Source organism: Galeopterus variegatus, unplaced genomic scaffold (assembly GCF_000696425.1).
Source record: "Galeopterus variegatus unplaced genomic scaffold, G_variegatus-3.0.2 Scaffold98, whole genome shotgun sequence".
NCBI classification, from domain to species: Eukaryota; Metazoa; Chordata; class Mammalia; order Dermoptera; family Cynocephalidae; genus Galeopterus; species Galeopterus variegatus.
The window spans coordinates 324,308-339,050 of NW_007726209.1; the positions used below are offsets into that span (position 1 = coordinate 324,308).

A 14,743-nucleotide genomic window follows, 5' to 3' on the forward strand; every position below is an offset into this window, starting at 1 on the left:
GGCTATAGCCTATGAGTATCTTCTTTCCTTCTTTTATTTTATTTAATTTTGTTGTGCACACACTTACACTAACTTAATTCCAAACTCTCCACCAACTTTGTAACTCTCCTCTCAGTACATTCAAAAGCATTGGTTACAGCAGTCTATTAATTCTGTATTTTTTTTTCAGGATTTTATATTTTTTTTATTATACATATATGTGGGATACGTTATTTTCAATAATTGTGTAGAAGGGAGATTTCAAGATGACAGCTGTGCAGCAGGTCTAAATAGCAATCCAGTCCAGAGAGGAACAAGTCAGGAGGCTCCTGAAGATATTTCTTCAAGAATACAGAATTGCCCAATTCTGTCTTACCCAATTCTGTATTGCCCAATTCTGTATTCTTGAAGAAATATCTTCAGGAGCCCTCTGACTTGCCCCTCTCTGGACTGGATTGCTATTTAGACCTGCTGCACAGCTGTCATCTTGAAATCTCCCTTCACCATCATCCTAGGAATATTCACTCTCTCTGTCTCACGGTATTCCTTGTTTCCTGAATCCCATGATTTTTTCTATTTCTTAGTTTACTCCTCCGTCTTAATGGAAAACATCCTCCAAGGACTTTCTGAGATAGGGAGTAGAGGAGGTTAAATTTTTGATACCTTTATTCTTTATTATTCCCTTAAAACAAGTAATTGTTTGGCAAGGTATATAATTCTAGCTTGGAAACCATTTTCCCTCAGAATTTGAAAGACCTTGTTCCATTGTATTCTGGCTTCTAGAGTTGTTACTGAGTACTGTAATGCCATCCTAATCTTTGAACCGTGCATAAAACCTGCTTCCCTCCCCTAATCTCAAAAGCTCTCTTTTCTTCTGAAATTTCACCATGATGTTACTTGCTGTGGGTCTATTTTTACCCATTGTGGTAGCCAGTTGGTGAGCCCTTTCATTCTGTAAACTTTCTTAAATTATTTCTTTAATTATTTCCTTCCCTCTTCTTTCTCTTTTTGGAATTTCTTTATTCTACAGTTGAACATTATTTCTTTTTTGGTCTTACATTTCACCTCTTTGAACTTTTGTTTTACTTTCTGAGAGATTTCATCAACTTTATTGATAAAGCCTTCTATTTAGTTTGCCTTTTTTTTCTTTAATTTCCAAGAGTTTGTTATATTTTTAATATCTTGTTCTTGTTGGGTGGATGCAATCCCTTTTGTTCTGTCTCTGAATACACAAAGAATTTTTGGAAGTTTACTTATCCCTATAAGTCTTCCTCCAAGTAGCTTTTTTGTCTTTTATTTTTTTAAGTCTCGATCTTTCATACTAAATGCTTTCCTCATGTGTCTGTGCTTTTGGTATATAAAATGTTTTAGTACCTAACTCATAGGCTTGTTGACATTTTTAGATAACTTTACATAGTTAGTTACAAGATAGACATAATAGTTGCACAACACTTTGAATGTGCTTTATGCCACTGAAGTGTATATTTAAAATGATTAATTTTATCTTATGTGAATTTCACCTCGATTTTTTTTAAGAGGCCTCTCTTTGCAAGTTAGATTTTCAGTGACTACAACCAAAATATCTATTCATATGTTCTTTTATTTTTAAAGTAGAATCCAGAAATTCCTAATTTGCAAAAATAGAAGTGTTTTTACCTTATAGTAAAAGAAATGGTTTGCTTTTAGGAGCAACAGTATCATTTTTAACAACAATAGGCATAAATGTGATCTTATCTTGGGCATTTGATCTATGGGTTAGAAAATAAAACTAAGGTAGAGACCAGTCAGGCCCAATGACCAAAGCTTCTTCATTCCTTTTCTGTGCCTTCTACATCTTTAACATTCAAGACAACTCTATTCAAGGGCTTCTAAGGGTTAGGATGATCTGGGAGCACTGAAAAGTTTCTTTATCATCAGAGAAAGATTTGATTACTTCCAGGGCTATTGTAGGCAGTAGAGTATACCATATGTATTATGAATATTTCCAACATGGCTTAAAACAAAAAGCGTTTCTTGCCTAATTCCCTCCAACTTGACATTTAAATTTACTTTAATACTTTAGTCTCCAAGCACTTTGCTTAAATGATAGTGTTTTCCTGTGTACTGCAGTCCTCAATAGAGTGGAACTTTTTTTTTTTTTTGGTCTTTTTTCGTGTCCGGCAACGGATCACAACCCTCAGTGTTGCCCCCGTACCGGACCAGGGACCGGCAACGAGATCGCAACCCTCGGCGTTGCTCCCGCGCCTCGCTCAGCCAGTGAGCGGGAACCGGTCCGTATGTGGGATCCGAACCCTCAGGCGGGAGTGCCGCCGCGCTTCCCAAGCGGTGCACCTATCCAGTGCGCCACCAGGCCGGCCCAAGTGGAACTTTTTTTGATACCTGTTAGCTTCCTGAGGACAAGAGTATAACTTACTATCTTATCAAGAAGTTGTGGTTAAGTGAGAGAGAGTTCAAGTCCTAGCTCCATCACTTGTTAGCCATGTGACCTGTAATATCAAGTCACTTACCTGTCTCAGCCTCATATCAAGAAGTTGTGGTTAAGTGAGAGAGAGTTCAAGTCCTAGCTCCATCACTTGTTAGCCAGGTGACCTGTAATATCAAGTCACTTACCTGTCTCAGCCTCAGTTTCCACAACAGTAAAATAGGGATGACAACCAGGCAGAATTGATGTAAAGAGTTAATATATTACCATGCCACAAGACTATGCAAATGTCAGAGATTTAGATCACCCTATTTCAGCGCTTTACAAACACTAGGTGTTAACTTAATGTTTGTTTAATTGAGTTGTAAAATCTCAACTAAGTAAGGCTAATCTTACTTTGTACTGATTGAATTAAACCAGGCTCTTTCTCTACGAAATTATGTCTCAGGGAACAAACTGAATCTCTGATACACTAGAATTTTTGTAGTAGCTATAACAGAGTTATGTTGTATTTGCTGCAAATGCTACCAATGAGATATTCTGAGAAGACAGTTAATTGCTTCTTTTCCCAAAGAAAAATGAAACTGTCTTCCACAACTTATTAGTGAGCCACATCTTTCAGCATTTGCAGCATTCCCTGAAAATCTGAACAAGTTAATACATCCCAGCAGGTGAGCAGTTTATTTCTCTTCCCTGGCAGGAATATTAATCACTATTATTATCAACTCAGTAAGTCTCTGACCTCATATGGAGATGTGTTGTTGCTGGCTTTGTAGAGGGAAATGTATGTTGGAGCCCAGTGTTGGTGCTAAGAAATCCATCAGGATAATCCACTGCTTTACTACCTATTAAGGAAAGCCAGTGTCTATCTAGAAGGTGTAATTTCAGGATCCCAGAAGACACAATTTGGCACCTAAAATGCCCACCATTCAAATTATTCCTTTGGATTTACAAGAGTCTTTGGAAAGACCCTACTAAAATGAAGATATTTTCAAATATTACATTAGCACAGATATTTTTAAAAACTGGTTATCATGGTGGATCCCAAGCGAATAGAATCTTGAATCACAGACAAGAAGACAAAAGAAAGTTCAGCTTTTGGAGAGCCAGAATTAGGTTATGTTACTTGGGAACCTGAGATGTCATAGAGCCCTGGGTATCCCCAGGAGCTCAGTCAGTGGAAAATGGGGCAACAGTCATCCAAGACCACATCATATGTTTCCTTAATCTACGATTCTTCATGTAATTCATATAAAACATAATCAGTTTGCAGTTATGAAATAATACTTGTAGGTGACAGGAATAGCAATGGAAAATGTTTTTGACTCAAGTATTTAGTAAGCATCTATCAGTAGAGACTGGTATTAAGCAATGGAGTATGTGGCCTTCATCTTACAGGACCACACAATTCTTGAGGAATCTCTTCCTTCCACCTTTCACCCTCCTACATTTTATCACTTCTCCCTCTGAACAAGAAAATCAATTAACAAGAATTTCATTTCTAGTTTTTTAGTACCCACTTCTTCTTCTCTTAGATATTACTAACAAGTTAGAAAATGTCAAAGGTTTACCAGAAGTTATCAATTAAAGGTGTACAGATAGATAACAGGTATGAAAAATTCACAAACCAGAAAATCACAAATGGATAATTAATCTCCTATAAAGAGGAGCTGTGCAAAATAGATACTAAATAATGTTCTTCAATGAGCATCCAAAATCAGCTTAGGAAGGAAAGCAGGCCAGTATCTTAACCAGGAAGGATGAATCACGGAAGAGTGGTTTTCATTTCTGCTTTTCTTTCTCCACATTAAAACAGAACAGACCCCCTATTAAAATTTTTTGTATTCAAGAAGACTGTAATATTGGGAATGGAAGAATTACTTGCTACAAAGTAAAATTAATTTCAATATTTTATCATGTTAATGTACTTAACAAATGTCATATAAGCATGGGACTTTTAAAAATTATGTTGTGTTTCAAAATTGTAAACAGATTTAGCAAGAGGTGGTTAGAAATAAGGACAAATGAACCTCCAGTGAATACCAAGTAGATAGTTCAGAATGAGATCAGCTGTCGGCACAGATGTGAGTAGACATAACTTTGGGTCTTTAGGGCTTCTATCAGCAGGTGTATTTGCTTGGTTTCATACAGTAATGAATTTAGAAATCTAGAAATCAACTTGTTAGTCTATCATGGCATTCCTCTAAATTTCATATAAATTTATTCATAAAACTTACAAAAAAAGTTTTTTGGTAGAAATCAAAGTGTCATTTATCCTCACAATAACTCAAATTTAGAGTATTTAAAATATATGTAATACTTCTTGCCTAGTTACAATCACACTTCCCTCTTTCATACATTGAAACATTCATTACTTCAACACAGATATTTGTTAAAGCAATTCTCAAATTAATTATAAGCATGTGTCACAGTTTTATTCCAGACTTGCCTCAAAAGAAGGAGCTTTCTCATGTTCTCACTTATGGGGGCAGGGTAAGGGGGGAGACACCTAAACAATTCCTTGAACTTTTAGAATACTAGACAGAGATGGGGGGGATGAGGCTGGGCGAGGGTTTGGGTAGGGATAGGTTGGGTAAAGGGCACAAAGAAAAATCACAATTTATAATAATAATATGCTTATGATAAGTAATATTTTTAAATATAAATAAATGAATGAATGAATCCTGAAAAGGAAAAAAAAAAAAAAAAGAAGGGGCTTTCTCAAAAGTCTAATTCAAAGAATTCACCTTAGCAGAGTTATTTTATCAGGAAAAAATGATTAGATAATTATTGTCAGACTGTATTTTAAAAAAGAATATCTAATTAAAGATGATAGCCTCTTTGCATTATTGGTTAAAGGTCTTGGACTAGTTCCAAAACTAATAGTCAGTTAAGTGGGTTTCCAGGAGGGGTTCTTAAGTTTATTAATCTATCAGAAAATTGCTCAAGTATTTTATCAGCAATGCTCATTCTTACCCCAGGAAAAGCAGCTAGTCCCATCAGACCACAAAATTCTGCCACAGCTCCGGTTTGGGACCACTTTCTTTTCACATTTATTGGGGGCCACTGATGCCATGCTAAGGAATTTGGGCTATACCTGCTGGACAATGGGGAATTATTGAGAGATTTTAAGCAGTGATATGTCATGATCAATTTTTTTAAGACCATTCTCTCCAGTGTTTCATACTGATTAATATGGTTGAGATTGGAGTTAGGAAGATCAGTTGGAGAACTATAATAGTGGCTCAGTTTAATTCAGTAAACATCCACTCTATACCAGACCTTGTGCTCAGAGCTGCAGACACAGTTTCTGCCCCAGTTCTTAGCTAAGTGGAGGAGATGGAGACACAAACCTGGCTCCACCACATACTAACTGTATGGCTCCGGGCAAGTTAGTTATCATCTCTGTTACCTCATCTGTTGAATGAAGATAATAATAGGACCCACTTCATAGGAAGGTTGTGATGATTAAGTGAGTTAATAAATAGAAAAGGCTTAGAATAACACCCTGCACATAAGAATCAATCAATAAATGTTAAATATTGTTATTATTATTAGAGATTATCTCACAGCAATATAATAAGTGCTGTGAATAAAAGTATAGTCATGCATCCTTTAATGATGGGGATATGTTCTGAGAAATGCATTGTTAGGCGATTTCATCATTGTATGAGTATCATAGAGTGTACTTACACAAACCTAGATGGTATAGCCTGCTATACACCTAGGCTATATGGTATTGCTCCAGCCACCGTTGTATGTGCGGTCTGTCATTGAAACTTCCTTATGCTGCAGGTGACAGTATATGTAGGGTGCTTTAAAAGCACAGAGGTCACACTTGGCTGAACTAATAGATGGTAACAGTCTGAGTTAAGGGAGGAACTGGGGAAGTGGAGAGGAAGTGGAAGCAAGAAATGACATAGAGGTAGGATCCAAAGGGCATAGTGACCCATGGGATGCTGGGGATGAAGAAACAGAAGTCCAGTATGACTCTCAGGTTTCTGGCATGGGCAACTGAGTGAAAAGTGGTGCCAACAGCCAGAAGGAAAAACAGGTTGAGGTTCACACTTTGAAAAAACAATTATGCACCAGGCATTAGAATTGGTGAAATTACCCCATTAATACTCCAAATACAATTCCCAATAATTAGTGGCAAGAATATTATATAAATCTAATCAGAGTTGCTACTTAACATCCTGAATTAGAAACAGACACTACTATGGTGGGTACATTAAAAGCTTAAATTCATCAGAGTTGCTACTTAACATCCTGAATTAGAAACAGACACTACTATGGTGGGTACATTAAAAGCTTAATTTAAAAGCTATTGTATAAGTCTAATTACTAAAGTATAAGTTTTTCCAGTGTTCCATATTTTTGGCCTAATAGTCATGACATTAAGTCAGATGAATACAATGGAGGTTAACTGAGGACAAAAGCAGGAGTTAGTTCAGTGGTTCTCAACCCTGGATACACATTAGGATCATCTGGGGAGTTTAAACAAAAAATACTGATATATAGACCCCACCCCCAGATATGATGATTTAATTGGTTTGAGGTAGGATCTAGGGTGGGTATTTTTTTAAAAAGCTCCCTAGGCAATATTAATATACAGGTAGGGCTGAGAAACAGTGGATTAGAGTCATGAGGAACTGCAGAAATACTTTAGTCCAGTGGGAGTGGGGTGGGGAAGCAAAAAACTAAATCAAAAACAAAAACGAAAAAAGAAATACTCTAGCCCAGTGTTTTGAAACATTCTTTTTAACCCACGGAAACCTTTAGTCAAACAACGTCTTGTAATAATGTATAAACAAATAAGACAGAGAGAAGAGAGTTTTTGTAATTAGGGAGTGGTAGTAGGGAGTGAAGCTTTGCTTATTAGGTCTTTCTCTATCCCCTCTTCCATCTGCTGTTCTTTATATCCCACTTATGTCCCCTCCCTGCCAGCCTACAAGTTTTTTCTATATAACACAGTTTTAAAACAATGCTTAGGACTAAAAATATGTCATTCATTCATTCATTCATGAAATATGTTTTGAACTCTAACAACATGATTGGTGCTAATATATAGAAATAATTCATATTTTGAAGGAAAAAGACAAGATTACAAGTGTATTTAGAAGAAAACATGAGGAAATTCATCTATATCTCAGAAGTAGGGAAAACTTTCCTATTGATAGCTCAAAATCTAGAAACTACAAGGAAAATATTGATAAAATTGGTTGTTAAGAAAAACTTTTTCATGGCAATAAAATACTATAATGAAAGTAAGAAGTCAAATGACAAACTGAGACAATATTTGCAACACATATCATAGACAAAGAGTTAAATCCCAAATATTTCAAAAGTGTTTAAAAATAGGCAAGAAAACAAACAACAACTTAGATAAATGGGTAGAAGATATAAACCGTCAAACTCATGCATAAGAAAAACAAAAATTAAAGCTATAATCATACACACAACAACATAAATAACATAGATAACTCTCACAAAAGACTGAAAGAAGCTGGATACCAAAGAGTACATGTTGTAAGATTCCATTCATATAAACAATCTAGAGCAGACAAAACTAGTCTATGATGGAAACAAAACAAGAAAAGTTACTACCTTCCTTTGTGCAGGGGGCAGGGGGTGGTTGTTGAGAAGACAGAGTGAGAATGAGCAGGACGGAGCTTTTTGGGGAGGTGTATCTTGATAGGGGTGTAGGTAACACAGGTGTATCCATTTGTCAAAACTCACCAAATTCAACACTTAGGAATTTGCATTTTACTCCATGTAACTATTTCCTTAAAAAACAAATATTGAATTCTAGCTAGAAGATTAACTTTTTGCAATAGTATGGGTTAGCAATTCTGAAAATACTTTCTATGCATTCTAGGCTCATGCAAATGAATAAATAACATGAGTAAAATGCCAGGCATCTCACTGCTAGAAAAGGGAATTAGAAATATAAACAGTGGGAAGAAGACTAGAAGGTGCCTTGTGGTGTTTAAATTGGAAATGGATATATCAGTATAAACTTATGGTTTTTAATATAGATAAACAGATATAGCAACATAGATACTCATGTGAGCTGGCCGGTTAGCTCAGCTGATTAGAGCACAGCCTTGTAACACCCAAGATCAACGGTTCGGTTCGCCATACCAACCAGCCACCAAAACCAAAAAAACAAACAAAAAAAGAAGTATACTCACATATGAGGGTACTTCAAAAAGTTCACAGGAAAATGAAATTAAAAGATAATATGAAATCTCTGATGAACTTTTTGAAGTACCCCCATATGTGTCTGTATATACATATATTTCCACATTGGTAGCAATTACCGTATCTAGTACCCAGATCTTAGTTTCTAGATATCATTTTTTCCACTTCAAGGAAGCTGGGCTGCTTGGAGAAAAGGTTGATTTCCAGGACAGAGAATGAACATAACATTGAATAAATATTTAAATGATGACTTCAATTTTACATAACATGTTGAGTTTTAATTACCTGTGAGGGAGCCAAGTGGAGATGTCCAGCAGGCATCCACATGCCCAGCGCTTGAGGCTTAGGAAATAGAGTGATGATCAAAGAGAAGAGCGACACTCAAGCTAAGAAATAAGAGTAGTTAACACTTGCAATTTCCATTTTTCACCACCCATCCACTTTTTCATTCAAGCATCTAATTTTCTCCCTACCACTCCACTGAAAGCTGCCAAATCCAATAGACACTGGTCAGTTTTCTCATCCTCTTTTGAACTATTACTTATTAAACACTTTTTCCTTCAAATATCTTTCATTACATTTTTTTCTAACACCACCTTTTTTGGTTCTCCTTACACCTCACTGGCTCTCTCTGCCTCTTTTGTAGGCATCCTCCCTCTGTCCTCCATTTCTGCAACCAGTCCACCACTCGTGATGAGATCCCTATGACTCTATCCTTGACCCTCATCAGAAAACATGGAGGTCAAAGGCAGTGGAAGACATATTTAAAGTACTAAAAGAAAAATCATTGTTAACTAAAAACTCTATATCAAATAAAACTATCCTACAAGAATAAGGGAAAAATAAATACATTCCCATATAAAACAGAAACTGACATACAAGAAATGCTAAAGGGAGTTCTTCGGGCATAAATATGAGGACACTAGAAAGAGAAGAAATCACAAAAGAAATTAGAAAATATTTGACATGAATACAAGTACAAAAGCACAACATTCCAAAACTTATGGGATGTAGCTAAAGCAATACATAATGGAAATTTTTTGGCTGTAAAATGCACATTTTAAAAAAGAAGAGAGATCTCAAATCAGTAGCCTAGCCTTCCACCTTAAGAAAAACAGAGCAAACTAAATTCAAGGCAAGAAGGAAAAAATAAATATTAGAGTAGATTTTTTTAAAAAAAATAGATTACACAAAACCAATAAAGTCAACAAAACTTGGTTCTTTGAAAATCAACAAAACTGGCAAAACTTTAGCTAGAATGACCTACAAAAAATAAAAGAGGGGCCGGCCCGGTGGCGCATTGGATAGTGCGCCGCTTGGGAAGCACAGCGGCGCTCCCGCCCGAGGGTTCGGATCCCACATACAGACCGGTTCCCGCTCACTGGCTGAGCGAGGCGTGGGAGCAACGCCGAGGGTTGCAATCCCGTTGCCGGTCCCCGGTCCGGTACGGGGGCAACACTGAGGGTTGCGATCCATTGCCGGACACGGAAAAAGACAAAAGACAAAAATAAAAAAATAAAAAATAAAAAATAAAAAAAATAAAAAAATAAAAAATAAAAGAGAAAATTCAAATTACTCGAATCAGACATAAAATAGGAGGGCATTACTACAGACCTTACAGAAATAAAAAGAACTGTAAGGAAAAACTATGAGTAAGTATATGTCAGTAAATTAGATAACCTAGGTGAAATGAAAAAATTCCTGGAAAGACCTGAAACTGACTCAAGAAGAAACAGAAAATCTGAATAGATCTATAATAAGTAAGGAGATTGGATTAGTAATTTTTAAACATCCCACAAAGAAAAGCCAAGGACCAGATGGCTTCCGTGGTGAACTCTATCAAATATTTTTAAAAGGATTAAAACCAGTCCTTCACAAACTTCAAAAAATGCGCGGAAGGGAGCACTTTCCAGCTCATTCTATGAGGCCAGCATTACCCTGATACCAAAACAAAAGAAATCACAACAAACAAAACTACAGCCCAATATCAGTTATGAATATAAACACAAATTTCTTCAACAATATCTATTAAACTGAACCCACCAATATATAAAAAGAATAATTGGTATTTGTCCCAGGATTGCAAGCGATACTTGCAACATACTAAAATCAATTTCAACATACTAAAATCAATCACTATAATATACCATATTAACAGAATAAAGAACTAAAACTACAGGATCATCTTAATAGATGCATAAAACACACAAGATCCAATAGCCTTTCATGACAAAAAACACTCAACAAGTAGTAGAACAAAACCTTCTCAATCTGATAAAGAGCATCTACGAAAAACCCACAACTAATATCATATTTAATGGTGAAAGCCTTTCAGTCTTTCACCTTACATGAAGGCTGGAGAAGCCACAGTGAGAGAAAGAAAAAAACTGCTCAGATTGTTTCGAGCTCCTACTGCTTCCAGGCTGGAGCTGCTGAGTACACGGAGCAGGAGCTGTCAAAAGCCGCAGCTGCACCCTTTGGATGGAGTTGCTTGGAGGCAGCAGGGGAGAAGAGGGCATTGGTGGCCCCCAGGCCAGCAAGACCACTAATAGGGTTCCCGTGGACCCACATAGGAGCAAGGAGCCACAACTGAAAAAAAGGAGCCACTCAGAGGCCAGTGAGTCATTGCAAGGGACCGACACACGACCAGTCCCATGGGAAGTGTCTGGAGCACAGGTGGTTGGTGAGACGGGCCCACCGGGAGAACACTGGAGCACAGCAAGGACAGCTGATCTGCCCCGCAATCAGCATAGGACCACTCAGAGGGGAGTGGACAAGAATATAGGACTGCAGGGGGTGCAGTTTGATGAAAAGACTCAGGCCTGTACCAGAGTTTCTGCACAAACCAGGTATAACAGATCCCTCAAGAGCTGGAAGTACCTATAAAGTCAACCATTAAAACCTGAGCTACACAAAAAGCCTGCCCTAGAGAATCAGCAGCAAAGCAGCATTTGAGCTCAATCACACAGCTCAAGTGCTGTTCCCCACAGGAAGTTCCCCCATTTTAGAAGTAAGCAAAGGACAACAAATTAGTTCCAGCTAGGAGTTTAAGCGGTGGGGACAGCAAATAATTCAACACAGAACTGAAAGAAAAAAACAAAGTACCCGCAACCAGAGACAAGGTTTCATATTAACTAGTAAAGGTCTCATTTCACTAAAGAACATCTATAATACCTAGAAGGACCGGAAGTCCCCTGGGATACCAAGTCAGAAAGCAGGGAGGGCTGGGGGCCTCAGCAATGCCCCTGACACCCACAACAAATCCTGAGGGTGGGAAACAAGGGCCTCAGCCATGCCCCCCACCCCGACACACAGCCAGCTGATTGGCAACCACCAAGCTGCCGTAGGAAGTGCCCCAGACTCACCTAAACTAGGGCGGTGGGTGGCCTCAGGCCTTGGCCACACCCCCCAACACAGCAACCACTGAGCCTCTGCAGGAAGCACCCTGGGCTCACCTGAGCCAGGGCAGTGGGGGGGGGGCTCTGGCCTCAGCCATGCCCTCCGAAGACCCATAGCCAGCCCAGTGGTGATCACTGAGCCATCACAGGAAGTTCCCCAGGCTCTCCCAACCCGGGGCAGTGGGGGGCCACGGCCATGCCCCCCGACACTGGCAGCTAGCCAAGCAGTAACCACTGAGCTGCCGCAGGAAGCACACCAGGCTCTTTCGAGCTGGGGTGGGTGAGGGCTACAGGCCTCAGCCAAGGCCCACCAACACCCACAGCCAGCCCAGCAGCGACTACCAAGCCATTGCAGGAAGTACTCATGGCTCTTCCAACCCGGAGAGGTGGGGGGCCTCGGGCCTTGACCACACCCACCAGGCATGCACAACCAGCCCAGTGATGACTACTGAGCCACCACAGGGAGCACCCCAGGCTCTACCAACTTGAGGCAGTGGGGGGCAGAGGGCCTGGGCCACACCTCCCAACAGGTGCAACCAGCACAGCAATGACCACCAAGCCTAGCAAGAAGGGCCATGGGTTCCCAAGATGGGATGATAGGGGGGTGAGGGCTTTTACCACATCCTCCTGACATCAGCACCCAGCCCAGAAATGACCAAGCCACCGCTGGAAGCCCCCCAGTCTCTCCTGTGGGAATAAGGGGGGTGCCACAAGCCTCAATCCCACTCCTCCTCCTTCCTCCTTCTTCTATCCCATTTGCTTCCCCTTTCCCTTCTCCCCCTCCCTCCCAACTGTGCTGCAACAACATACTAGAATGTAAAAATTACTATTAATAAAATCACATTTTCTTAAAAAAAAAAAATTCCAGGTTCCTTTTTTCCATTTTGCAGAAATTGACAAACTGATCCTGAAATTCATATGGAAATGCAAGTGACCTAGAATAACCAAAACAATCCTGAAACAAAAGAACAGGGGAAACAAAAGAAACGTTCAAGGACTCACGTTCCCAATTTCAAAACTTTCTATACAGCTACCATAATCAAGACTATATGGTACTGGCCTAAGGACAGATATAAAGATCAATTGATTTTCAAGGGTGCCAATACAATTCAATAAAGAAAGAATAGTTTTTTCATTATATGTAGTGAGACAACTAGATACCTACATGCAAAAAATAATAATTGGGCCTCTTCTTTACACCATACACAAAAATGAACTCAAAATTGATCAAAGACTTAAACTAAAAAGCTAAAACCACAAAACTCTTAGAAGAAAACATAGGTGTAAGTCTTTGTGACCTTGAATTAGGCAATGGTTTCTTTGATATGACACCAAAATCACGAGCATCCAAAAAAAAAGTAGATAAAGTAGTCTTCGTCAAAATTAAAAGCTTTTGTGCTTTGAAAGATAATAACAAAAAAGTGAAAAAGACAACCCACAGAATGGAGAAAATATTTGCAAATCATATATCTAATAAGGCTGTACTATACAGAATATATAAAGATCTCTTATGACTCAACAATACAAAGATAACAAAATGGGCATGAATAGACACAAAGGATCATAATAGACACTTCCCTAAAGAAGACATAAAACTGGCCAATAAACACATGAAAAAATGTTGAACATAGTTAATCATTAGAGAAATACAAATCAAAACCACAGGAGATACTACTTCATACCAACTGGGATGGCTATAATCAAAGAGATGGACAGTAGCAAGTGTTAGGATTTGGAGAAATTGGAATCCTCATATATTGTTGGTTTGGAAAGGTAGACTGCTGCAGCCATTGTAGAAAATAGTTTCTCGAAATACTAAACACGAAAAAATGTTAAACATGGACTTATATGACCCAGCAATTCCACTCCTAGGTATATACTCAGGAGAAATGAAAACATGTTCACACAAAAATTTGTACACAAATGTTCACAGCAGCACTATTCATAATAACCAAAAAGTACAAACAAACCAAATGTCAATCATCTGATGAACAGATAACAAATATGGTATATCTATACAATGGAATATTACTTAACACATAAAGGAATAAAACATTGAATCAAGCCTGCAACATAGATGAACCTTGAAAACATACTAAATGAAAGAAAGCCACACACTATATGACCTTATTTATATGAAATGTCCAAAATAGGCAATTCTGTAGACAGAAAGGGTAAATTACTGTTTTCCAAGGGTAAGAGAGAAGAGAGAATGGGAGTCACTGCTAATGGGCATGGGATTTCTTTGAGGGGTGATAAAAATAATCTGCAGTCATGTAAAATGAATAAAAGATTTGTTTAAATGTTCTGGAACTTGCAGAAATGATAACACAAATTCATGAATATAATAAAACCACTGAGTCAGATGAAATGAGGAAAAGTATACAGGACCTGAAAGAGGAAATGTACAAGGAAATCAATGTCCTAAAAAAAAAGTAATAGAACTTGCCAAACTGAAGAAGTTATTCAGCGAAATAAAAAACACAATGGAGAGTTTAACCAGCAGGCTAACGGAAGTTGAAGAGAGAACCTCTGAACTTGACGATGGGCTGTTTGAAATAACACAAGCAGACAAGAAAAAAGAAAAAAGTATCAAAGACATTGAAGAAAATCTGAGAGAGATATTAGACAACCTTAAGCGCTCAAATATCCGAATCATGGGTATTCCAGAAGGGGAGGAAAAAGGAGAATGTATTGAAAACATATTCAACAAAATAGTGCCAGAAAACTTCCCAGGCAT

The 14,743-nt window shown here is 38.2% G+C and overlaps 1 protein-coding gene and 1 long non-coding RNA gene across 3 annotated transcripts in view; one reads left to right on the plus strand and one right to left on the minus strand.

The window, feature by feature from the left end:
* ACMSD (aminocarboxymuconate semialdehyde decarboxylase) overlaps window positions 1-14,743 on the plus strand; it is a 66,001-nt gene that overhangs the window by 45,054 nt on the left and 6,204 nt on the right. The window lies entirely within an intron of this gene.
* The window catches only part of LOC103599332, a 40,123-nt gene that overhangs the window by 10,123 nt on the left and 15,257 nt on the right, over window positions 1-14,743 (minus strand). For both annotated transcript variants that reach the window (XR_551280.1, XR_551281.1), the window contains exon 2: window positions 8,891-8,991. This is a non-coding gene — a long non-coding RNA (uncharacterized LOC103599332). The remainder of the gene's footprint in view (window positions 1-8,890; window positions 8,992-14,743) is intronic.